This window comes from Maylandia zebra, linkage group LG5 (assembly GCF_041146795.1).
Source record: "Maylandia zebra isolate NMK-2024a linkage group LG5, Mzebra_GT3a, whole genome shotgun sequence".
Classification (NCBI taxonomy): Eukaryota; Metazoa; Chordata; class Actinopteri; order Cichliformes; family Cichlidae; genus Maylandia; species Maylandia zebra.
Window position 1 is genome coordinate 25,125,663 of NC_135171.1, and position 25,733 is coordinate 25,151,395.

The 25,733-nt window shown below is 39.2% G+C and overlaps 1 protein-coding gene and 1 long non-coding RNA gene across 4 annotated transcripts in view; both read right to left on the reverse strand.

Moving 5' to 3' along the window:
• Positions 1–25,627, reverse strand: part of kcnab2a (potassium voltage-gated channel subfamily A regulatory beta subunit 2a) — a 99,780-nt gene extending 74,153 nt beyond the window's left edge. For 2 of the 3 annotated variants that reach the window (XM_012918494.5, XM_014412909.4), the window contains exon 1: positions 25,509–25,627. The gene's annotated coding sequence lies outside the window, so the exon portion shown is untranslated. Of the gene's footprint in view, positions 1–17,488; positions 17,787–25,508 lie in introns of those variants that run through there. The other variant, XM_014412910.3, reaches the window with a different exon arrangement.
• LOC143418754 (uncharacterized) lies at positions 13,593–14,629 on the reverse strand. Its single transcript, XR_013098770.1, has 2 exons — positions 14,168–14,629; positions 13,593–14,087 (listed from the first exon to the last, which is right to left on the reverse strand). It is a non-coding gene; the product is annotated as an uncharacterized LOC143418754 (long non-coding RNA).
• Positions 25,628–25,733: the final 106 nt, after the last annotated feature.

Below are 25,733 nucleotides of genomic sequence, written 5' to 3' on the forward strand. Positions count from 1 at the left end.
ATATGGTTTTCTGTTGGCTTTTGAGTTTAATACATTAAAACTGTGAGTGTAACAAATATGTTTAAAGTCTGATTGGGAAACTGTCAAGAATCAGTAAAAAGAAAAAGACGAACATTAAAAAAAAAAAATACATTGAGTATATGAAAATATCTTGTGCATTCAAACACAGAATATAATACTCTTAAAATAAAGTTTTTGACATGTCTCAACATTTAGAGATGACATTTAGGTAAATATTCATTCTTCAGTCTATAAACTCATCTGAAGTGATTAAAAAGAAGTTAACTGGTCCGTATAAGGTTCGTGAAAATGTCAGAAATATTATAATTCTGATCACGTATCAGTACATTTCCATATTTTTATATCGATAAAAAGAAAGCTGCCACTTGCGAGATAAAACGCAGAAAAACATGAAGGCGACTTTCCTTGCGTGGTGGAAGCAAAAGAACTAAACTAAGAGTTTGGATCTTTTTTTGCTGCTGGTTCAGTCAATGTTGTTTGGAGAGAGATAAAAACCTGCAGCTTCTGAATCTGGCACAAAAAGGGCGTAAACACAAACCTGCCAACGGATCAGAATCAGTGAGCTGTCGGCTTTCAGCCCCGACCGTGTCCGTGCCGTCGGGTGAGAAAGCCACATCTCACTGATTCTGATCCGTCGGCGGGTCTGCGCTTTGTGTTTACGTCTTTGTGCAGAATCCGTGTTCCTGCTCTCATTTACTGTTTTAGCTGTTTGGTGGTTGTTGAAATTTTGTGAGGTTTAACCTGAGACTCCGGTGTTTCGGGCAAAATTATATTTAAAAATCAATTCAGGATTTTAATGAATCGATTTTACGTTATCCATAAATCGATAATCAAAACCCACCCCTATGTAAGAGTGGTAAAAACTGTGAAAAATGTCCACTGCAGCCACTGTCTGTCCTACTTATCAACCAATCAACACTCAACAACATAAATCAACCACAGATCAGTTTGTTGAGTCTATTGGCGACCACAAAACTAATGTTCCAGGACACTGAAGCATAGAGGATGGCACAGACATTGTCTGGCATATTTTAAAGGACTTTAGCAGCTTCAGAAATAGAAATTATGTTGGGCCTATTCGCAGAGGGTTTCTGTGTTTTTAGTATGTCCAATTTTTTTAATCAACATGAGCACCAAAGTACATGTAGTCATTCACTGTCTCCACACCGACTCCATGGATGGAAACATGGGTCACAGATGTTCTAGCCCTCCTCATGTCCACACCACCTTGTCTCAGAGGAGGTGGAGGCAGAAAGACACCATCATCATCATCACACCACCAAATCACAACTCTTATTCTTAAAATTGCATCCATCTAGGCACATACTTGTTTATTTTAGAACTCAATCACCTCCGTTGGTAAGCACTTGACAGTGGCTGCAGCTATGAGCTATTAACATTACTTCTCACACACTCATGAAAAAGCGTTACTCACTTCCCAGAACAAAGGTCCGACATTACACACAAGCTGGAATGAAGAGCTGGTAACACAACACTGTTTGTCACTGTGGCTGCAAAGGTCACGGCAGTCACATCTTTCCCTGTATGTCACACCATTTTGGTTAAATGATTAAAATTTCTCCGCATATTTTTTCCAATAAAAAACTGATGATTTGTTGCTGAAAATAAAACAGATGCCAGATACTGATATATTTTACTTTAAGGCTTCCATTTTAATGTATCATATTCTGGTAATATGTTTTATTTTCATTCCAAAAATCACCTGTTCTGTCCACTGTGCATCACAGTATCGTCCTGAAGCATTGAGACAAACTGGCAAGTTACACGTACAGTATGACCGCCCACTCACCAACACTCCTCATTCACACAGACTATGCTACTTTGCCCACTCAGTGTGGTAAAACTGACAAGGATGACCAATACACTCAGACACACACAGATCCTACTGTACATGTAATGTGACAAAGTACATGCACAGTCACAAGCATGGTTTCCTGTCTCTTTCTTGTACACTGATGAGCACTGTGTTCCAACAAATTAACAACCTTTAATTTAGAAGTTAGAACAGTTTTGTCATTGTGGTGCGATATGTTTTTGGTACTACAGTGAAAACGATTTAGTGTGAACTGCGCATGGTGGTCAGTCGACTGCCCCGTACCAACCCAATATCATGACAAGGCGTATAAAAGACATGCCGGCCCACCGTGTCCGCTTAACACTTTGCATTTTGTATACAGAAACTGCATTACCAGCAGGGGGAGATAATATATTTAAAGCCGGCAGTGAGCAAAAAACGTATTAAGGACATTCCAGGATCCTTAATCATCAGAATTGATTAAGCTAGGCGGCTAATATGCATATACATGTAAATGTAAATGTGTTAATAATGTCTGTTTAAACACTTTTCTGTGATTATTTTCGTCTTTGCCTGGAAACAAACAAACAAAAAAAAAAAAAAAAAAAAAAAAAAAAAAAGGGGAGAGACAAAGTGTAAAATAGACTAAAAAAGACCAAATGGGCAGTGAGACATCATATAAGATACAGAATTTCCACTCCACATTATTCAGTCAGCAACTTTTGGGGTCAGAGGGCATACTGAGGCAAGAGTCTTATATTATATTGACAAAAATGCACCGTTACACCCGTATTCGAATTGTCGCATTCCATGCAGGAAACTGTAATGTCAGTATTTCCTGTTTAGTTTTATGCATTTCCAAACAAAGGAAGAGAGTGCAGAGTGTTTCCCTTACTACTACTTTGGGATGGGAGGACACAAAATAAAAAAATAAATTAAAAAATCTTTTTAAAGATGTGTATATGTGTAAATTTGACCTCTGACCTTGAGATCAAGGGCACCGGGATTGTAACTTGTCAGAGACCTTTGGTATCAATTCCTAGATGGCTTCCTTCTTGAGTTATTGCAGAAACTTGAGATCTTTGTTCTTGACCTTGAGGTTGTCACTAAGATTCAATCTCATCTGAGATTTTTAGTAGATACACCTGCAGCATCTATTGACTCCTATGTTGCCTCATTCTTGAGTTATCACATTCACAAACTTGGGTGTCCATGCCTGCCTGGCTGGGTGACAACAACAGCCAGGGATAACACCACAGGGATAAAAACTACTGGGAAATAAGCAAACCCACTCTGGACACTACACTGAAGACAAAATAAAAATAAAACCTTATTAGAAAATGCATAACTATAATAATTAATGTGATCTCAAACAAGATTTATTTTTAAAATAATAAAAATATTAAATATATTTATACCAATTGAAAAGAACCAGTGTCAAATGCACACTTTTAAAATGTGACCTTTTAGCATGACATGAAAGAATGTTTTCCCTACATCACACAACTAAAAGTTGATTTGAAGCATATTGCATCTTGTGGGAGCTCAGATGCTCCCAAAAGCCAAGATTTTTGATACCTTGCTTTAAAGAAAAAAAAAAGAAAAAAAAACAGAAAAGCCTAATGAGTATGATTGTAGCACAGTGATGAAACTAAAATGGGATTTGCGTGATGTCAGGAAAAATAACATTTCATGTCAAGATGGAAATATGAGGGGGAAAAAGTTAGCAGATCTGGACAATTAGCACTATTAAAGTCCAGCTGGGTTCCATTTTGTGTCTTTGACATAGCAGTAAAGCCCCGAAGATCTGTGCAACACAGACAATCTGCCTGTCTGACATAATATGTATGATTCAAACAGACTTTAAATGCCAGCTGAGGGAGGTTTCAGAGGTTATCAGCTGGGAGACAGTGACAGTTTGCAGCATTACATCCTCCCTCAGCCATCACTGTAACCCTAGAATCAGATGCAACGATACACTCTTCCCGCATATAAGCATGAAGTGCACAGGCTTCCATCCCTGTGATCACATACACATGTACAGATCTGACACAATCATGGATGACTTGGCAGGGTCACTTTCTGCACACACACACCACCTTAGGACACTTGGGCAGCTGCTATTTTATAACAGCATACTGCTCCTTACAGTGGCTTCAGAGTGGAAGCATCACTCACTTTATGACTCTAGCCTTTGTACTCCATAGGGCACTGAAACTAATTGCTTAACCAACCTTAATCAAAATGCAGAAAAACTGAATAGACATGCTGCAAACACAAAAATCATGCAACTAAATCATCTAGCTACTGGTTTGTTTTTCTCTTATTAAAGCAGAAAATTGCTTTCACACTGACTCAAGCACCAGCAAATGAGAAGCAGTGCAGCAAGGACATAAAATACATGGTGCCTTCCACTGAAGAAAAAAAAAACAGAAAAAAAAAAAACAAAGGACAACCTTTGCTACAAGCAAGTACCCACATAATGACTATATAGTAGTGTATGGATTCATCTTACTGTGTTGAAACAAACATTTCTATAGGAAGACGGAAGAACGGCTGTTACCAATTATCCATGTTTTTCTTTTTCTTTCTGTATAAATACAAACACACTCACATTACATCAGACTACCTACACAAATCCTTAGTGTTTGCCCGGTCAGCCATAAGATTATTGCCAGGTTTCCCCAGGCATAAAGGGTTAACGTCATGCTGTTTGTTCAGGTCCATATAAATGCCGTTGGCCTGCCCATAGTCTGTGTCAGAGACAATAATCGTAGAAGTTCAAATGTTTGTTTACTAACAGAGTCCCCGAGGCAGCAGCAGCTTCGCTCTAAGAAGAGAGGGCTTCTGTGTGTATTATTGTAACAGCGCTTGTTTTGATCGCGTGTGTCAGTGCAATGTGTCCAGGTGTTACGGTGACTCAACTTGCCATCTGTACTTTTACATTAACCTTGGCAAAACGTGAGGCTAACAGCTACCAAGAAGATGTGAAAAGCTGCAAACAGCATTGCTGTAACAATGATTGTGCGTGTCTGCCTGGGGTCAGCAGTTATTATTCTCCGTTGTTAAATGTTTGCAGGAATCCCAAGTGTGACTGGTTTCATTAAGGGATTTGACTAATATCAGTACACCCACTGCTATTAAATATTACATCTGTTCCACGCGAGTCTATGTGGCCTGACAGGCATTTGATGGCCACCTTTTCCTGCTGTGAATAATAACAACAACAACAACAACCACCACCACCACCACCACAGGAAGACTTACTGAACTTCCATTTTACTTTGCTTCCCCATCACTGACTCAGTTATTGAACTATTTAACAGATTTAAAAAGCAATTTGCAGACGTGGCTTGTGTTAGATATTAAGCCATTATTTCTGACAATGGTTTGTATTGGCAATGACACTACAAGTTTTTCACTGCTAGTAGTTTGATGGCTTTTAGATGAGGTTATGCAGAAAGAGATGACAAGGAACAGAAATCCAGTCTCATGCTTTTGTCACCCTTGCTCTCTAGCAAACTGTCTCTCTGCCTCCTACAATGTTGTCCTCACTATTCATTTTAAACACCCCTTTCTTGTACATCTGAAACATTTCCTATGTAAAATGTACCTTGTTTTATGCAGTTTATGCGTGACTCAATAGATTAAGTATGCTTAACTTCTTCAGAGTTCAATGAAAATAAATATATCCTTTCCCCCCCTAAACTATAACATCTGACATCACTGTCTAAAGAACTGACTAAATCAAAGATGTGACAAAGTGCCCAAACACTGCTAGTTTATGAAAACATTCCTAAAATCTAGCAGGAATATGGGGGTTAAAGAACGTAAAGCATAAGTGTTTTTCTTATGTGGATGTGAATATTTAAAAGTGAAGAGATAAAAACTGTCGGTACAAAAAAACAAAACACAAAAAAAAACCCAAACAAAAAACAAAAATTTTACCAAGAATCCAAGAGCTTCTTGGCAAGGTGGCCAATTAAAAAAAAAAAAAAAAAAAAAAAAAATTCACATCACACACCATGTCAGATACTATACAACACAACTAGATTGGAGGTCAACAGCTGAATATCATGGGGGTCCTGTTCCTGTATGTTGACAGCCAAAATCTTCACCCAAGGTTGAAGTGTTAAAAACTTCCACCTGTCCAACTGTTTCCTGGTGGTGCTGTGGCTTGCTGATGACAGAGAGAGAATTTGGCAATGAACACATTATTCTGGCTGCTAAAAGTGGCAAATGTAAGACAGTATTAAATGGATACTGGCTGTATTCCACGGAGACAGATCAAATTCTCAGAAAGATTAACTGTAAAATCTAAAAAAATAAATAAACAAATAACAGAATGCATTAACAGAATGAATCACATAAACACTTTTTAAATTCACAACAGAACATAGAAAACCTATAAAAAGTTTAAAACAAGACATTCAAACCATTCAAAAATTTTAATTAGTTGGCAACCCATCTGAAAGAAGGGCCAGGGCCATGCTTATTGCTGTGTAGCATTCTCTCTTCTTTCAACAGCAGTCTGTAAACATCTGGAAACCAAGGAGACCAGCTTCTGGACCTCGAGGAAAAAATGCTTCCCGTTCTTGTCAGATATCGGATTCTAGCTGCTCAATATGATGTGCCAAATATTTTCAACTGTTGAAAACAGCACAGCTTTCTAGAAGGAGAGCAACCAGAGTCTTCTCCAAAGAAGGCAGCAACATTTTCTTGCTGAAATATCCAAGATCTTCCCTGAAAAAGATGATATCTTGATGGGAGCATATTGTGCTCTAAAACTTGTATATAAGACATGCAGGCTTTTGAACGGAGTGCTGATAACAAGCCGGATGGTGCTTCTCCTCTTTAGCCTGGAGGATGTGGCTGACTACAGAACATTTTCCTGTTTTAAATGAACTTTAGCTGTATTTCTGGATCATGCTCACATATGGCTTCTTCCTTCTATCACAGACCTTTAACTGGCGTTTGCATAAACTGTGTTTCCAGGCACGGACTTCTGAAAGTTTTGTTGATCTGATATCCTCGTGTTGGTGTTGTTCCCAGATCATCATACTAAATGTTGTTCCAGGATCAACATTGCAAGTGACCAATCAGAATGTTGTGACGTCATACTTTTGCAACTTCGAGAAAAGGCGGCATAAAACAAAAAACTGTTCTAAAGCTGCGTGAAACCGCCTCTGTCCGCCAATCAACGGACCCTGACCCTAACCCTAACCGTAACCCTTTAATAAACAGTAAGCAGAATTGATATTGTCCTTGCAACATTGGAATTTCATAAATGCACGAATGGCTTGGCGCACAAAAGAATAACGTCACAACAATGTGATTGGTCACTTGCAATGTTGAACCTGGAACAACATTTTCATGATGGTCTGGGAACAACACCAACACGAGGATATCAGATCATCCCTGAAAGTGTTGAGCCCGTGCAGTGATTTCCATGACAGAATTATGACCGCTTTTAAACAAGTGCTGTCTGAACATCTGAAGCTCACTTTTCACTTTTAATTTTTGGCCAAATTTCTATTATGGGACATTCAAAGTCTCATAATCTTTCTTTCAATTTTACATTGTGGAAAAATTTCAAAATTATATTTCTCAATGCGTTTTCTGCAGTTGACTTATGTCCATCTTTACTTCTAATAAGAAATCATCCTCTCCAATATGCTGTTTTTATACCAATTGCTAATTACATTTTACAGATCAGGTACCCACATCTCCCAAGTAGCTAATCTGGGATGAAGTTGACTGCTATGTCAATGTGACAACATTAAAGCTTTAGCAATGCTAACATGCTACAGTCAAACAGGAGGCCAAAATGAATTTACCCTTCATTTTCAAATAAAATATTACTACAGTAACTATATAAACATCAAGTATAACAATAAGGAAGTAAAACATTTGTGGTCACTGTGAAACTACTGCTCAGCAGATCTGTGCTAGCACAAATGTCATCATATTACCAAATTCAGGAAAATTTCAGTTTGAAAGCACCCTGACCTAAAAATCCAGGGTGTAGCTATGGCTTCTGCAGCTGACCCTGTGACTGATACGAAGCTACAGCCCAGTGAAAGTGGTAACTGTCATGCCATGCTGTTTACAGTACTTGTCAGCAAATAATATTAATAATTCTGATGCTTCTTCAGATATTTAAAGTAAATAATTCTTTTTATGCTGTCCAAAGCTTAAGTAGAATGCATAAGACGATTTATCATGGGATTTATAATGAGTTTATAAATCCCATGAGTTTAATGAGTTTATGACTGAACAGCACGGTCACGAATGCTCTTCAGGATGTTTCCTTCTTATCCATCAAAAAGACTTTTTGATCATAAGCTCAGAGAATTCACCACATGATGCAAACCTCAGTAAGCAGCAAAAACAGAAGAGCAAGTTGCATTTTGGAAACACAAAGTAAAACAAATGGGCATGTTTAAAGGGGAATGGAGCTTACACACTAGTATATCGATGATTTTACTGCAGACGAAAGCAAGATGGTAAAATCAGAGGTATAAAGGATAATTATGCTTGCAAATCTAACCCTGCAGTGGGGTTGTTGGAATGGCAACTGCTGACTAACCCCATAGCACGGGCAGTGTTTACCACAGGGTTGTTTCTGTGGCAGGGGGTAACGCGTGTGTGCCCCAAACTTCTCCTTTACCAGTATTTTATTTGCACAGCAATTTGCTAAAGCTGCAATCATTAGAATTATTACCTAGTTATTTATAGAAAATACTTTTATTATTCTTTTATTTAATTGGCATGACTGTTTATGTTTGTCTATATACACCAAGTTCAGATGGCTCCAATTTTGTTGTATGGTTGTGCTTACAAAGACAATAAAGCTCATCTTTTCTTACATTGTGACAACAAAACTCAATAAAATCAGCTGTTCACTGGCGAGTCTCTCATCCTGCTGCTGTTGACAGTAGCCATTGTTCTCTGCAGCCTCATTGAGTTAAAATGGCCCTCCAGCACATAGTAAATCTCTAGAGCAAAGAAGAAACACCTTCAACAGCTACAGACCACCATGGTGGATATTAGGAAAATGAGGATGGGATGTGCCAAAGCCAGACATTTAGCAGCACCTAAACTTTTATTAAAGCAAGACCAAGAAGGTTTGTTAACCAGTAAACCAAATTAAAAACAGTGATAATAAAAAAAAAGTAATCCTGTGAAAACCCAGCCATTTAAAGCTTGTGTGTTGAAAGCACTGAGAGGGGTTCAAAAATCAAAGCTGCCATTTCTACAGGCAGGCAGCATTCTTACCATGTAAAGAGTTTCCTTAACTAGCAGCTCACTAGTCACTCGGAAATAAACTCCGCCCTTCTTTCAGACTACTCATATCATGAGTCACAGGATAAGTGTCAAAGTTGAAAGGACTTTCCAAAAAGTATAATCAACTCCACTTGATTTCCTGCAGGCTACCGTCCAATACATCATTTAATAAGAAGCAACAAATAAGCAACAATGCAGTTTATCAGGCCTGGACAAGCTTGCAACTGAGGGTTGAGAATTAGTTTATTCATGTGAATCATTTGTTTTGATACTATACCAACCCATTGTCATATGTGAGCATCATTAACACACCTTAGATTCCTCTAAGCTCATTTTCTGAATCATTTACATTTTTTTAATGCTTACTGATAGAGATAAGTCACTGTCTTTTTTAGTCAGCTGAACCAATCCGCAGGTAACGGAAGGCCTTCGAGCAGAAAGCGTGTGAGGGGGATTCATACGGAAATATTAAAGAGAAAGGACACCACCGAAGGCAAATGCTCACGTAACACTTCCACTAATGTCTGAAAGACTGTCATGTCTTACACAGCTAGATGTCTATGAATGCAGCAAAATCAGGACAAAATAAATAGATAAATACCAGACTTCAGTTTGAGACTTTCAAATCAATCTTTCGCATTTGCAGCAAATATAGACATGACCTCAATAACTCAACTATCACAAACAGCAGAGTGCCTCATAAGTCACCACACACGTCAACCACAACAGTCAGCGCCAAGTCATTCTTCACACCTGCAGTGGTGTTTTTATAATTCACATGTAGTGTCTACACAATGTTGCAAAAGCATCACGAATAATGTGGTCAAGTTTTTGTCAAATGCATCTACACTCACAAATCATCTCTAATGAACATGACCTAAACTTCTGCAAAAAGAAACAAGGCAGCATAATTCACCGTGCGTGCACTTGATCTAAGGTCACGAATCAACAGCAACATCTAGAAGAGAAACTGAAACGCATGACCCAAAAGTAGATTGTACATGTACAAATGTGTGCAGATGTAATTTGGTCTGTGCTGTGAGAGAGAGAAAAAAAAAAAAAAATCAACATGCCGGCAGTAGATCACTCTTTCTAGCTCGCACTTCAAAGATTGTCTTGTTTCCTTGTGGAGGTAGACCTCATTCAAAACCAGAAGATGCTTTTTATGAAATAAAAGCTTCAGAGAGGAAATAAGCTCCACTTAGAGAGTGTTAACAAGTGGCTAGATTGATCACAACTGATGAAATGCATGATAGTAACTGAAATACATTGCATGTTTTGGTCTGATGTAGTCAAACAAAGCAATTCCACGTGTCCAATAAAAGCATAAACAATGACAACGTCACACAAATTACTTAACTTTCCTTGTGGGTGAAGAGTAGTGGAGTAAAATGGTTTCATATTACAAATTTAGTTTATGAGACTAAGAATAGAAACCACATGCTTCAAAATATTAAATTAAACAATGACCATCTTACACTGAGTGTAAATATTGAATATAGAAATAAATAACTGTCACTGAATCTTCAACAAAAGCTACACAGCTCTTTGTCAAATTCACTTCCATTATGCAGAAGAATAGCAAAGGAACAGCTTTGAAAAAAGTTTAAAAAAAAATTAAAACAAGTAAAACATAACAAGAGTGAACCCCATTACCTGACTGCGACTATATAAATGATGAATAACGATTAAATTAGTGCCCACTCAAACTCAGGTTATCAATTTGAAACCCATCAGGTGACCAACTTCCTTTTGTGAAACCATTTTTGTCCTTATGCTGACAACACTAAGCAGCAGCACTTTCACAACAAATACCCATTTCACACTTGTGGCTCTAAATTATGCTTTTTATTAGCCAGTCAACACACTATTGTGCACTCTGTGAAAAATGTTTCTAGGGTAATTTTCTCCTATTATAGTGATTTATTAAGTTTCAAGGACACACAATGCATGCCACAGAGCAAGGACATACTATAGTAAAGAGGACTGGCCACTAATGGATCAAGATTTAATGTCACTATCCATTAAAAATATCTTGGGACAAACTGGAGGGGAAAAAACTAAACAAAATCAACAGCAATTTGATCATTTATCACAATGCCAGAAAAATTGCTTCTTGAAAGGCAAGTACTTCCGTTGCAAGACTGAAGTGTTACATTTACAAGAACTGAAAACCAACAAGCCAATGACTACATCATCTTCAGTAATTGCATTAGTGTGATCTGCTACAACTGGAACTAAGCCACATCAGTCTTGAGACGCTATGAGCAGGGCTTGTACAGACAAGCCAGTTAATGCTGTAGGCAAAGTGGTCAACAGTAAATAGCCTAGCACTTGAATTTTAAGACCTCCCCAGTTTAGCTTTGGTAGAAATGCTTTATTTAAAAAAAATATCCAACATATCTTAAAACTGTAGGTGATCAAACACTTATTTTACTCAGTGACATGCAAATCAGTCTCCATTAAAATTAAACTACCATAAAAATTAATCTATATTAAGCTAGGCACATGTACAACAGTCATTAAGGTTCTATCATCCGTGGTTTTTTAAGGGGATTTTTGAATATGCCACTTTTGTAGACTGCCTTCTTGTGAACTCAAGCACAGTTGCTGAATGATGTTGCAGAGTCTTGTACCAGCATTTTGAGTTACATATGATGAGAATCCCTCTGAGTGGCTAAAGAATGCAGTGAATGCAGAAAGGAGAGCAGATGCTGTATGGTCTATGTTAAGTTCTGCAGATCACTCTAGGACAAATTCTTCAATTAACCAGAGCCAAAGCTACCTTATCATCAATACCATTACGTAGTATAATGTTGGTGTGCTGGCCTGGTTTCTATATTTTGTCCATTTTAAAACAACATATACTATGTTGTGTTAATATGCATTAATATTTATTTTTTTGTACTATTTTATTTATTGCAGCAAAGGAGATTGGAGACTGGGTTGTCTCCATACACAATTTTTCCACATTAATCCCTTGAAAGCCTGCTAGGCCCTTTAAGCTCTACCCTCAGAAAGAACACAAACTATTCTAATTGCCATCAAGTCACAACTTTATTGACTTATACTTAGGTGTCAAAACTCGTCATTAAGAGTACAGGGCCCTGTTTCAGGAAGCCGGTTTAGAAAACTCAGAGTGAAAAACGATACGCAGGGTTGAGTAACCCCGAACTGTCCAACTCGGAATATTCGGTTTCAGAAAGGCTGATAACAATTAGTTCAATCAACGCGGAGTTGCTTTAACCCCAAGTGAAGCGCGCGCACGAGGATACATAAAGCCCTGATAAGCGGAGCACAGATTAAGCGAGTCACCATGGAGACGGAGGGAAAGAAGGCGCGGTCAATGTATTTCACAGCGCTTGAGGCCGAAATTCTGATGGCAGCATATGCCGATAACATGCAAATTCCGCGGAAAAAAGTAACAGCCACAGCTGCAAAAGAAAGGGAGCATGCATGGCAAAACATAGCCGACAGAGTCAATGCGTGAGTGTTAATATAAACATTGATCTAGGGATTTCCACCCATTTAACACGTTATTTTATCATATGTTATTTTATTTGTTATTTTATACATTTTATTTTGTGATGTGATGTGAGCGCAGGTGCAACCCAACAGGCCCCAAACGTTCCTGGCAGCAAGTAAAAATGAAATATAAAAATATAGTCCAAACAGGTAAGGTGTAATTGTATTATGAGCCATAGTGCTTGGTCTGTTTGTCCGATGTAAATCAATTGCAGTTAGAGGCTACATTAATTTTCTTTCTGTAAGCACTTATTGAAATTATCTGAGCACATTACAAGTACATATTTGCTTACTCTGTATGCTCAAATGTGGCCCGTTATAGCCAACAGAAAAAAAGCGGAGGCCCGAAAAACAGGTGGGGGTCCTCCACCACCACCACTCACAGAGGCTGAGCAGTTGGCCCTCAGCCAAAACAGTGGGCGCCCTGTGGCCGAAGGCATCTCTGCGGGGACATCCTCTGAGTCAATAACCCCGCAAGACACAAGTGCCTACATAGGGGGTAAATTCAAAATAATACATGATGTGCATACATCCTTTCTTCACAGTCACCTTTGCAGTGCTACTCATTCATTTGATAAACTCTTTACCATAATGGATTATTTTGTAGTGAAGTTATTTTCCTACTGATTTTGCCTTCCCTCAGTCTTGGTTGTCTTTGAGAGCATAATGACAATGAAGTGTAAGGTGATTGGTATGTTTGTTAATTGCCATTTGGTCCCTTGTAAGTTATAAGTGACCTGTATAAACCTCATATTCTATCAGTTGATGGTGATGGTGTACTGCATCTGGTGCAGCCTCCTGTTGAGCCAGACCAACATGCAGTTGTGAGTAATACTCCACAGATGAGTTTACAGTAGAACAGCAATGTTGTTTATTTCTTTACTGCAGGAAAATAATGAAGAAACATTGACAGCTGTTACAGAGGAGGAAGCAACAGAGACACTTTATGAGGTTTACATCTTTTAATACTTTGTGTACAGGAAACACAGGCGACCAATAAAGCCAGTTGAACAAAAAATCTGTTTATTCTTCTTTCAACATGTTGAGGTGATGGGTCAAAGGAAATGATTGTGACATATGGTGTCTCTGACTGCTCTTCCATCTTGTATGTCCGTGGGAGGGTCAGGATGTTCATGGTTTGGATCACTGCTGATGTTTGGTTCAGAAGGACAGTGTTCTCCTCTAATTGTGGCAATGTTGTGAAGAATCACACATGCCACAATAATGTCACATGCCCTTTCTGGGGTGACCCTGAGTCTTTGAAGGCACTGGAACCGGGCCTTAAGCATTCCGATAGTCATTTCGATTCTGGCTCTTGTCCTGCAATTAGCCAGATTATATCGCTGCTGTGGGCCCGGTTCAGGGTCAGGGTAAGGGGTAAGCAAATAGGGTAAACATGGATACCCCCTATCACCAAGCAAGTAGCCAGTGAACTCTCCTAAGACAGAAGGATACACTTCAGTTCAAATGTCCCTGAAGCAATTGGTCTTTATATATTTTAAAGTATTCTCAACTCACCATGTCCAAATTTTGTGCTCAGTGTACATTCACGGAATATTTGTGAGTCATGGACAGAGCCTGGCCACTTGGCTTCCACATTTGTGATAATGTTGGCAGCATCACATATGATCTTCACAGTGCAGAGAACACAAATTAGCATCCATTACTATAATGAAATAATTTGTTAGTTTGAAATGCTACAGGGAACTATGTACCTGCACATTAATGCTGTGGAAAGACTTCCTGTTCACATAGTCTCCTTCATTTACTGAAGGAGCAATGATTGGAATGTGAGTGCCATCTGTACAGCCAATCACGCCTGGGAACCGTGAAAATAAATGTAAAATTTAAGTAGTAGTCCAAGTATCACCACATCATAAATTAAGTTTTGGTCATCCTGATACCTGCAATTTTGTGGCATCCCTCTTTGATGAATCTTGTGGGTCTGTGACCGGGGAACACCACAAACGGGTACAGGAGACGTTTCAGTGCAACTGTAACATTCCTGACCGACAGACGGTAGCCTTGGAAACGTGCTCAGCGTCACCAATATTATACAGAAAGCTCCCGTTTGCAAAAAACCGAAGTGCAATAGAAATAATATGTACAGAACTGAGAGGATGTCCACGATGTGTCACATGCGTAATATATGGCCTGAGGATGTTATCCAAATAACTTATTGATTGTGCTGAGAAACGGTAACGTTCGCACAGAAAATCATCAGGAAATGATAAAATGTCCAAACGCACTCTGATCACTCTCTCCCGGCGGAGAGCTCTGCGGAGAATTTGGGCTTCACGATCTACTGGCTCTTCAAGGACGGGGCACGCCATGTCCGACACTTCCTACTGTCAGGTTTCCGACAAAGGGGCGGAGACAGTCAGGGTTAGTTGTAGTAAACCTGCTAGGGGGCAGGTTAGCTTCACGGAGTGTGTCGTCATAGTGACTCACTCAGGCTTCATCTGAACTCGCTTTGTGAAACCGAAAACCCAGAGTTTTCGTTAACTCAGGGTATACTTACTCAGTTTTTCCACTAAACCGGCTTCCTGAAACAGGGCCCAGGGAGCTCATCAAATGTCGTCTTTAAGGGGAAATGACTGAAGATATTGATTATTGTCTCTGAAAACTAGATTGTTGATTTTGCCTCCAATTGCCTCCATTAAATGTTCATCACCAAGCAGGGATACTGACTTAAAAAACAAACAAAAAAAACCCAACTTAGATATGATTGTGAGTGTTACACCAACCCCCCCCCGTAGTGATTGTTAAAGATGACAAAAGAAAAAAGAAAAAGAAAAAAAATCCACATACACTCTTGATGAAATACTCAATCAGTATTTGTGTGTGATATCATCAATATTACCCAGTTTCAAACAAAATCCACCACCTCACGCTATCAACAGGACTATGGTAAAAACAGCAGAGTCACGTGAAACACCCCAAGCGGTTCTATTAGCTGAGAAAATATTTTATTATTTATATTCCTAGTTCAGTCCTCGGCAAGGTTCACATAATAGAGACATCTTTTCCTACACAATTGGATTTTAAAAAAAATATGGGAGCTAGGCAGGAGGAAAACACACCTGGTAAAAGAAAAAAAGAAAAGAAAAGAAAACAGAAAAAAAAGACATATGATAAATTTCCCAAGCTCCTGTGTCTGCATGAGTGTGACACCCACAGGAGTTCCAAAACAGGGTTAATGATGCTAGACAGGCCGCTAAATCTTAACTGCACAATGATTACTGAGCTCAGTTTACAAAACACTCCAACTGGAGCGTCCAGCAGACCAAGATGTGAAAACTGTAGAGTGAGGACCTACACTGGTGATAAGGCTGAGTGAAATGTCAGAGTTCTGCCAATGACCACCGACAGCCGTTAAGCCCATGACTGAAGATCTTACACATCTGAATCTCTCTGAACACCTCTGATGCTATAATCTGCACAGGCATGTAGTTACAACTTAATGTAGATGATAGGGAAAGGTGTTTGCCTAAAAAACATTTAAACCTCAAGGGAGTTTATTGATCTACGCTGTCTCTGTTTTAATTTGTATCTTTATAGAACAACTCCAAACATCTGCCTTTGAAATCAGCAGGTTGCAGGTGCAGCAGAACACTATAAAAGAAGCAGTGATACCTTTTTTTATGCGAACATTAACAACTATTACGAATGACATCTAATCAAAGAAATTCTGCAAAACACTGATTAATCAGTCCGCTCTTTTATCACTGGATGTCACGCAGCATTTATTTGAAAGGGTGTTGTCTGAAGAATTGTTAGTAGTACTGTTTGTTGCCTCTGTCAGAGCCAATTCAAGGACATATTGCAGTCATATGCACTGCAGATATTTCAGTTAAAAAAACAAAAAACAAAAAAAAAACTGTTTTCCTGCAATACAGCTGTACCTGCCGAGTGAAAGGACACACCACAAGAATCTGGCGTTTCTGCTCGTTACAGAGCATTCAACAGCTTACTGCACCAAACTGAAACCCTGCAGCCTGCCTCTCCTGTGCTTTCTTGTTGGACCGGAGCCCATGGCCAGGCAAGCACACATACTGTATGTGAGCGCAAACTCACACACACGGGCATGCGGAGATCCTGGCCCACAACAATCAGCCACAGCATGAACACCCACGCACAAACACACATTTAAATAACATGGTAACACATTCGACCAGGCACAAATGACTGTCACAACCTCTCAGCAACTCACATCACAACACTGCAAGAACAGTTAAAGCCTCGCTTCAGGGTGTTGCTCGCTGTGGCGACGGCAACAGATGGAACTGCAGCAGCAGCAGCAGGGCAGGTAAGGTGAAGAGGAATTGAACCTCCTCTGTGAATGTGCATGTGTGTTTTAGTGCAAGCCTGCACCCATGTCCTTCACGCAGACTATTTTAAGGTACTTCTTTATAAATCTTAGAACATAGTAAGTATTTGGCTGAAATTCAAAAGGACAGAGCATGCATAAAGCATGACATTCAGACAAAGGAAAGTAATGGAGTAGAAACAGACGCAAGACAGAGTCAGACAGGGGGAAATGCATGCCAGTATAACAAGGTATGCAAAGACTGTTTTCAATGCAGCAGCAGCATTATCAACCATATTGACAAAACTGAAACAGACAAAGATATGCTACCTTGCTAGCATATTGTGTGTCAGTGTTAAATGCTGCAGCATACAGATAGTATAGCACTTGCTCCCCTGTAGGAACAGACAAGCGCAATCATCCCGACTCTCACTGGCAGAACAAAGTGAGAGGAAAGGAAGAGGGAGAGAGAGAGAGATACCAGAGATGTATAGCCTCAGACCTAGCGATGATGCTCTTAAAACACCCACCTCAGTCTGTTGCCGATTCCTGACGCAGTGAGCAGAACCAGGGAGTAAATGCAGAGCACAGTAGCAATGATGGAGGAGCAGCAGCCAAAAAAATCCAAGAGACTGAGCAGAAAAGCTGAGAGAGGAGAGGGAGGAGGAATGATAGAAGACTGGTGAATGTGAGATCCTGTGTGACCACGATTATGCGCCTGAGTGATATGAGCACGTATGTCTGACATGAGAACATGAGACAGAAAAAAAAGTGACAAAGGACAGACAGAACAGGCACAGAGAAGATAGACTAAAGGGAAAAAAAGAAAGAGACAGAAGTGACAGAATAAATGTGAGAGCTTGGAGTCACTGTGCAGAGCAGATGCGTTATAGGAAATGCCCCTCCCTCCACACACACACACACACACACACACACACACACACACACACACACACACACACACACACACACACACACACACACACACACACACACACACACACACACACACACACACACACAAAATCCCTTTGCACTGTCAGCATTTGAGTAAGCATGCATTCAGTGAAACAGTGAGCTGTAAATGATGCAAGATGGGCGGGTCAGAGAAAGCAGAAATCAAAGTTATGTTCATTCGAAATTCAGTGACAAGACACTATTATCTTGGACTAAGGGACCTATGGTTTCCAATTTTAAGAATTGCTCAACTCCAGTTAGCCACACAAACACACTGCTAAGTCTAGCTGACTAGTTCTATGAGGAAACCACTTTTAAATCACATCTTACAGTAACAGAACGTAAAGATATAAATCTTGGAACCAAGCACCAATCACCCACCCAATATGCATGCCTTGAAACCACTTATTCACAGCTGTGCACTCTAAACCTTATGAGCAGACTGGTAACTTCTGAACACCACATCCATTTAAGAATTGACAATGTGTTATAACACATACTGCTGTTAATCAAATCCAGTGCACTTTAGCATGCATCAACCTCCCTATTCTACTCTCCTTTATCACAGTGTGAATTTTAAAAGGTAATGTACACAAGTGCACTTTCTGAGAAACTGACCCCACCTTGCTGATAGTATTTGCAAGTAATGCTAGCAAAAATCAATGCTATAAAACCACTGCTTTCAAAAAGCAGGGATGGAAGTTTAACTTAATGTTATTGATGTTTAAACAACATTATGAAGCCATCTACCTGACTAAAAAAGAGAGAGAAAGAGTGAGTTGTGGAGCCAGACACAGTAGGTGGGGGTCAAGAAGTGAGGTTAAAGGAAGATGTTACCAGAACAAGCTTCTAATAGTGTATATTTATTATGATGTCATGGGTAATCAGGATACGTGGAGTCCTGATTGTTCAGGTTTTCCACTGGGCACTGGTTAAGTGAACCGGTGGCTAAGCAGGTAGTTGGGCTAAGAGATGACGGCATTTGAGTGGAACACATCCCAAGTCCCATCATGTGTTTGTGACTCCTACGACAGGGAAATATCCAGTGGTATGGTATCAGCACATAGATGATTTAGTGCTTAGACAAGAAACAATAAAGACAAGAAATAAATATAAGTATAGTAGAGTGGACAGTTCAAAAAGAAATTACAATTGCACTATGTCGTGCATAATAAAACTTATAATTACATTTATACTCTATACCTTACTTTGTGTCACCTGAATTCCAAGGACATGTGATTGCTAAAATGATTCCATATTCTTATATGTGTTCTACTTCTTTAGTTTGTGTTTGGCACCAGTGTGATGTTCAGACCGGCTTCCTTAGATATGTGTTAATAGATTTTCTGCCCTGTGTATGTGTTTGTGTTCTCCAGAGCCTGAGGGGACAGCTAAAGCTTCACTGTTGCGCACCACTGTTCCTGGCCTTTCTCGCTGAGCCTAGGCCCAGTCACGGCATCTCCAGCTTCTGTTTCCAGCCAGACCACGGCTTCATGGCAAGCTCCTCTCCAATCATGACACCGAGCATGGTGGGATATCTGCCAGGCCAGCTAAATACATTTTCATCTGCTCTCAGTAACTCTCAAATAATAATATCCCTCAAGCATTAATTACCCTTTGGGAAATTGATCAAAATCATGTTAGATTAAACATTTTACAAAAAGGGAGGTAGCACAGAGGAGACACACATGACCTTGAACCACCATTCTACACAGTTTCACAGACAACAAAGGCACCTCTAATCATGACCGTAGAAAATTATGTCCATACAGATTCATGTTCATACTCAGTGCTGCAGGGGCTGGCTTTTTGCTGGGTATATGCCTAATGCTGTCGGCATGAAGTCTCTGTGAGAAACTCTGGAGCTTTGCCAGACAGCTGCATAAGGAAAGGGTGATGCTCTTGTGATCATGCCAGGTGCCCTCCTTACTACCAGCTGGGCAGTTTAAGAAATGTTAACTCACATAGTTCAGCTACAACAGAAGAAAGAAAAAATAAAAACAGCACAACAAATTTTCATTTCACAAAAATAAACTGCATCATTAATCTCTATCTTGTTTTTTTCTGCTGGAATGTGTCACAGTTTCTTGGTGTATGGAAAAACAACCATTTAACTGGCAAATTTAAAAGGACATTGTGGTATTCTTTTAATGAATAACTTAGTAAGGTGAATAAAGCCCGGTCCATTTCAGATACTAGGAAATTTAACACCTGGGACAAGAGCTATTTTAAGAGAAGCCTGTAGTTCAATTGTTGTTATTCACACATTTAGCATGGGGTCAGACAAACAAGCTAATTATGAATCTTATCTTAAAATAATAATAATCTACCTCTGTTTTTGCTAGCATTTCTAGCTGAACCATGCCGAGTGTATTTACATGCTGAAATTACTTTAAAGTCTAGTGGGGTGTCAATTAACTACCACCATATATAGAGTTTACTTCAGCAATCTATCCAAAAACACCTGGCAACTGCTTTTTTCTTTTTTTTTCTTTTTTTTTTTTTTAAAAACAAACAAACATCAATCTGCAGATGACAACCATGTTGTTTTTATTTTGAAAGTTCAGTTACTGGGGACTAGCCCTTCCTCACTAATGTTTTATTTCTACTAGCTAGCTCCATAGACAGTATAAAAGACACCCGTAGCACCTGTGTGTAAGTAAAGCCAATATGTAAAGCTTAAACCTGCATTCAGTTGTCAGTGGGAAAATGCCCCTCGCCTCTGAGCTACGTAAACACTTTCTCGATGAGTTAATGGGCTCAGTCGTTCATTTTGGTTCACAGTTTATAAAACATTACATCCATTTTGTAAATACTGGCCATCCGTTTCAGAAAAGAGGATTATGTGGGTTACGGTCACTGACCAACAACATATGACTGACAAGTCTTTAACCCATCACTGTGAAGTTTCACAGAGAAAAACTCAAATTAAACCCGACTCCTATCAGATTATCTTTCAAAAGATCAAGGTAGTGACAACGGAAATGCTCAGCTTTAAAATGGGACTTGAGAAACCAGTAGGTGATATCACAGTAGCTACTTTCATGCTGTGCCTGGCTGACTGAAAAGTTGTTGTATTAGTGGAGCTCAATACCATTTAGCTTCTTCAACCATCTTGGACACTGAAGGATGGATACTTCAATCAGAGGTGTTCTAGTGCTGTCTAAATCAGTTTATTTTTATTTTACTGTGAAACGTTGCTTTTTTTTCATTGAGTTAAAAACTTTTTTTTTTCCAATTTCAAGATAGTTGTTATTGTTTTACTAGTAAGGTGTCACTGTTTGTGACAATTAAAGAGCAAATACACCAAAATTATTTTTATTTATTTTTTTTTTTTAAAAAGCTCCTCGCTAAGCCCCTAACCTGAAGGTGCAAGAAACCAAGCAGCAACAAAATGGACCCCTACAAAAGTAGACACTGAAACAGAATTTAATGAACTACAGCTACACAACTTTAATATTTGTGGAGAAAATGCAGATGTTCAAGTACAAATGGTTCTGAGTGGGGCTTCCAAGATGAAATTTTAAAAAATAGCACCACAGCTGAAAGTGATGCAGAGGCACATAAGTAGATGACCCTGAATAGAGATTACCCAATTTAAATCAGGTTTTTGATTGCTGTTTAAAAAAAAAAAAAAACATTCAGTCCTCTGCAATTGGGATCAGTTACCTTGTCTTCTTGCTGGCTGAGGGGAATAAACTGCCTGGTTTATCGCTCTCATCAGCAACACTTTATGTGCACAGAAGATGTAGTGAGGGCTGCAGAGATACATAAATCAGCTGTTCCGTCTGGGCCTAAGTGGATGCATTTTCAGCAAATGGATAATGCGATGTTAACAGAGGGATCTGTGCAACAACACACAACTGATGCATAACTAGCAGGACAACATAGGACTGCACCATCAGACCTTTTCCGTATGTTTGCTCACCATAGATACAGCACACAAAAGGAATATTTAATTGACCAAACACACTGTGTGAACTAATAATGTTCCTGTTGTAGTTCAAAATCCTCTTTTGTACATTGGGTCAGGCCCATTTACTTCTGCTAACTGTATCTGACATAACGATAAGCAGAAAAACAAGGCACCAAGGATTGATGCCATGCTGGAAAAGCTTACATAGGGGCTGTTCATATAACAATATATATCGGATGACGATATAAAAACGTCTATCGTTTCATTTTACGCAATCGTTTGTTTCGTGGTGTCGCAAAATAAACTGTTTACGGCAATATTTTTTCATCGTTTTGATGGTCACTGTAGTGGCTATATTAATTTCTTAAAGTTCTCTCTTTCTCTTATATTTAATATAACCACACTACTGACGGACAAGCGCCTGTTTTTATGGGTTGTGGTTAGCAACAACGATGGTAAAACCATCGCATGTCCGCTTGTTTATTTTCCACATAAACTTTTCACAATAAAGCTCAAGATCCTGTTGAGAATTTTCAAAATAAACGGAATCATGTGAAAAAGTATGCAGAGTATTGACGGATGAGAAGCAAAAAAAGAGTCGTCAGGTGCTAAAAAATAAACCTTAGACTCAAACGTTAGAACAGGCGTTTCCCCGCAGCACGCCGTGTAATAAATACTCACAAAGAAAACGGTGGCCGTTACAACTTATGTCTAAAAATGTGTAGTTTCATGCATCGGTTAAAACACTGAACTCCAGCTACATGACGCCCAGCTGGAAACACTAAACCTATCCGAGATTCACAGAATTTACAGAAAATATTACATTTTTTGTGATTTATATCGTTATCGGACGATAGATGTTTTATATCGGGATATGAGATTTTGGTCATATCGCACAGCCCTAGCTTACATGTATATTTATTACGATTAAAAGCTTATATGCTGATCCCTACTCAGAACTGAAACTTTTGTTTAAGGAAACACTAATTACATAAGAGTCGTAAGCTGAATTTTAAACTTCTGAGTTCAATCTTCTATCAACCTTTGATTATTAAGAAGAAAAAAAGCTCGAGAGTCCGGATTATCAACGAAACGACCTCTTCAAACATCATACATGTACTTCACATTTATAGATACCAACTCAGTAAATTTTCTAAATCATGTCAGTTGCAAACAAATCCCCGCTGAGTAAACAACTGGGACAAAAATGTTGCTATAAACAATCTTATATTCTTTTGAATATAATGAAAAAAATACGCCAAAATAGCAGAATACTATGTAGCTTTTTTTTATTTCTTTGCAATAGAATTTTATGCAGACTTGTGCACATTTAAGTAGCCGTAACTTAATATAAAATGCACATTTTATTCAAAACTTTTACCCATTCTGTCCCAAATTGTACAATTACAAACAACTATTGTTTAGATTCCCCATTACGTTCAGTGTCTGAGTCAGACCTATCCATTTATCGCTTATGACCTTAAAAATTGTGGTTGTCTGATGAAACCATGATTGCTTGAAAATTGCCTATTACCTTTTGAAACACATCTGTAAAAACAACTCAGGCAAGCAAATTCAGTCTGTGCGAGCAGGGGAGCTAATCAGGAGATGCAAAGTGTAGCATTCTAATTGCATCATTAGCTAAACCAATGACTCAGTCACAGAGACTTCAGACTCACCCTACCCCCATCCTGCCCTCCTCTGCCCCATCCAGAAATAGGGAGTCAAGCCTGAAGCTCTTTACTGTACCACTGCTCAAGCAGAATAATTCTAACATGTTTTGTGCAAGAGCGCAAAATGTTAACGTTCCATAAATACCCCACTGAAAAACACAGAAAATTAATGAGAATGTGCTATACAGTTTATGAGGAAGATGCCATTTAAGCAGCAATGTTCATCTTCCAGGGAGTGGTAAGGATTAATTGACATTAATTGGTTTATTATGAAACACTGAAATAAAATCAATTCGATCAGGCAGACAATAGAATGATGACGTCTAAACACAATGAGAACAGTCATCTAAAATGATTGGAAAAAAAAAAAAAAAAAAACTTTTGGAAACCGTAACCAGCAAGAGATTATCTCTAAATAAATGTTAGTCAGTGGAAAAAAAAGAAAGAAAAAAAATCCTCAAACTCCACAGGAAGTTGCAATGGTCAGTCAATCATGGACAGACATTGTTTACATGGTTGGCCCCTGTTGTTATTCAACAGTCGGGCAGGAAATCCAAATTGTGGGCTTATTTCGGTTGGGTAAATAGCTCCAAGAAGGTGATATAGAAGCTCTAAAACCAAACTTCAGCCTGTGGTCTGCAGACCTCAAACACAGCTTATGACCTCAAATATGTAAGAAACCTAACATTAACCACTTAGCAACACAGCTCACTAACAGAAAATAACTGAAAAATGCAGAAAAATGTTAACACTGTCTCTTTTGCCTCAAACTAATGTCACCAAAAAAAACATTTTAAAGTAATCAATACGTTAAACATGCAATTAGTAGTCAGCGAGTGAAATCATTTCTCATGGGGAGCCTCACACAAACACTCCTTTTTTTGATGATGTTGATTTTCATTTGATTTTAACAGTTGTTTCTCTTGATGCACAATACCGGGAAGGAAGCCTCAGTGTCACCCTAACTTTTGTTTGGTTGTATAATAAAAGCCCATTAGATCTGCTTTTAAATGTTGATGATCTCTGACTGCTCTGCTGCGGATATGCATGGAATTACTAAGAATTCGCTAAGAATCACTGCTGCTTGAAAGTGGTGTAAAAGGGAGTTTCCCTACAACTGAGCATGGAGTCTATGGAATTATAACTTGCTGTGTATTTCCTGGTTATGTAAACTGAATAAGATGGAGATGACACCTCTGGATTGCACTTTTTTTTAAGAAATACCATGAATGTGTAATCCTGACAGGGCGTCTCTGTCAGTAAGGATCTCTGGTGAAGCAAACTCATGCTGCAAAATGCTGTAGTTTGTATAGTCATACCAATAAGTGGCAACATCAGTATCGATGGAACTTTGATTTAGAGCTCATTAAATTTCCTGTAGTCATATTTAGTTGGATCACAAGTCATGTACAACCTGGCCTGTGCCGCATTGCATTAGCTACAGTAAGCGTATGCAGCAGTCTTGACTGCGGCGGCTGCTGCTGAGGATGGAGGGCTTCTGGAGCTGACGTCTCCATGTCAGGTCACATCTGCAGAACGATCTCACAGTGTAAAGATAAGTCGTTCTTCCTGTTTCAGTTCAACGCATCCCTGCACAGTGAGCAAGCAGTGGACGCGTTACCTCGGGCAAACGTTACTCTGCCCGGCCAATTTGAGACGGTGATGTCAATCCATTATGGCTTTATAGATCGCCGCGAACTTGAGGCTCACCACTCACCACACTCAGCAGGCTAATCACGGCTAACAAAGTGAGTCCTAGTTGCAAACACCCACTCTTTAAATGATGTAACCTTTGTCCGGTATGCTGCTGTGTAATTAACGTGCCGGAGAAATCTTAATTTCGACACCCGCGGTGGCTAGTTAACGTGATTAATGTGGTGTAAACTGCGTTTATATTCTTAAATAAAATATTACAGTTACAAAGCACATTCCCGGAGAACGTTATGGTTAACAGGAGTCGGAATAACCCGCAAAACACTTGAAAGAAAACCCAAACGCTCCTACCTTAGGCGAAATCCTCCTCTTCCTTTTTGACTGTATGAAGACCCTCCGGATTTTGTTGCTCTGACACAGCTACCACGCGCTACATCAAAGCCCCGCCCTATCGGCTGCGGCCGAGAAACCATTCGCCGTTTAAAACACAACTGCATTTAGGTCCACGTTTCTCATTGGCCAGAGTGCCTGTCAATCAATTCGGATTCCGCTTCCCGCGTTCTAACCAGCGCTCAC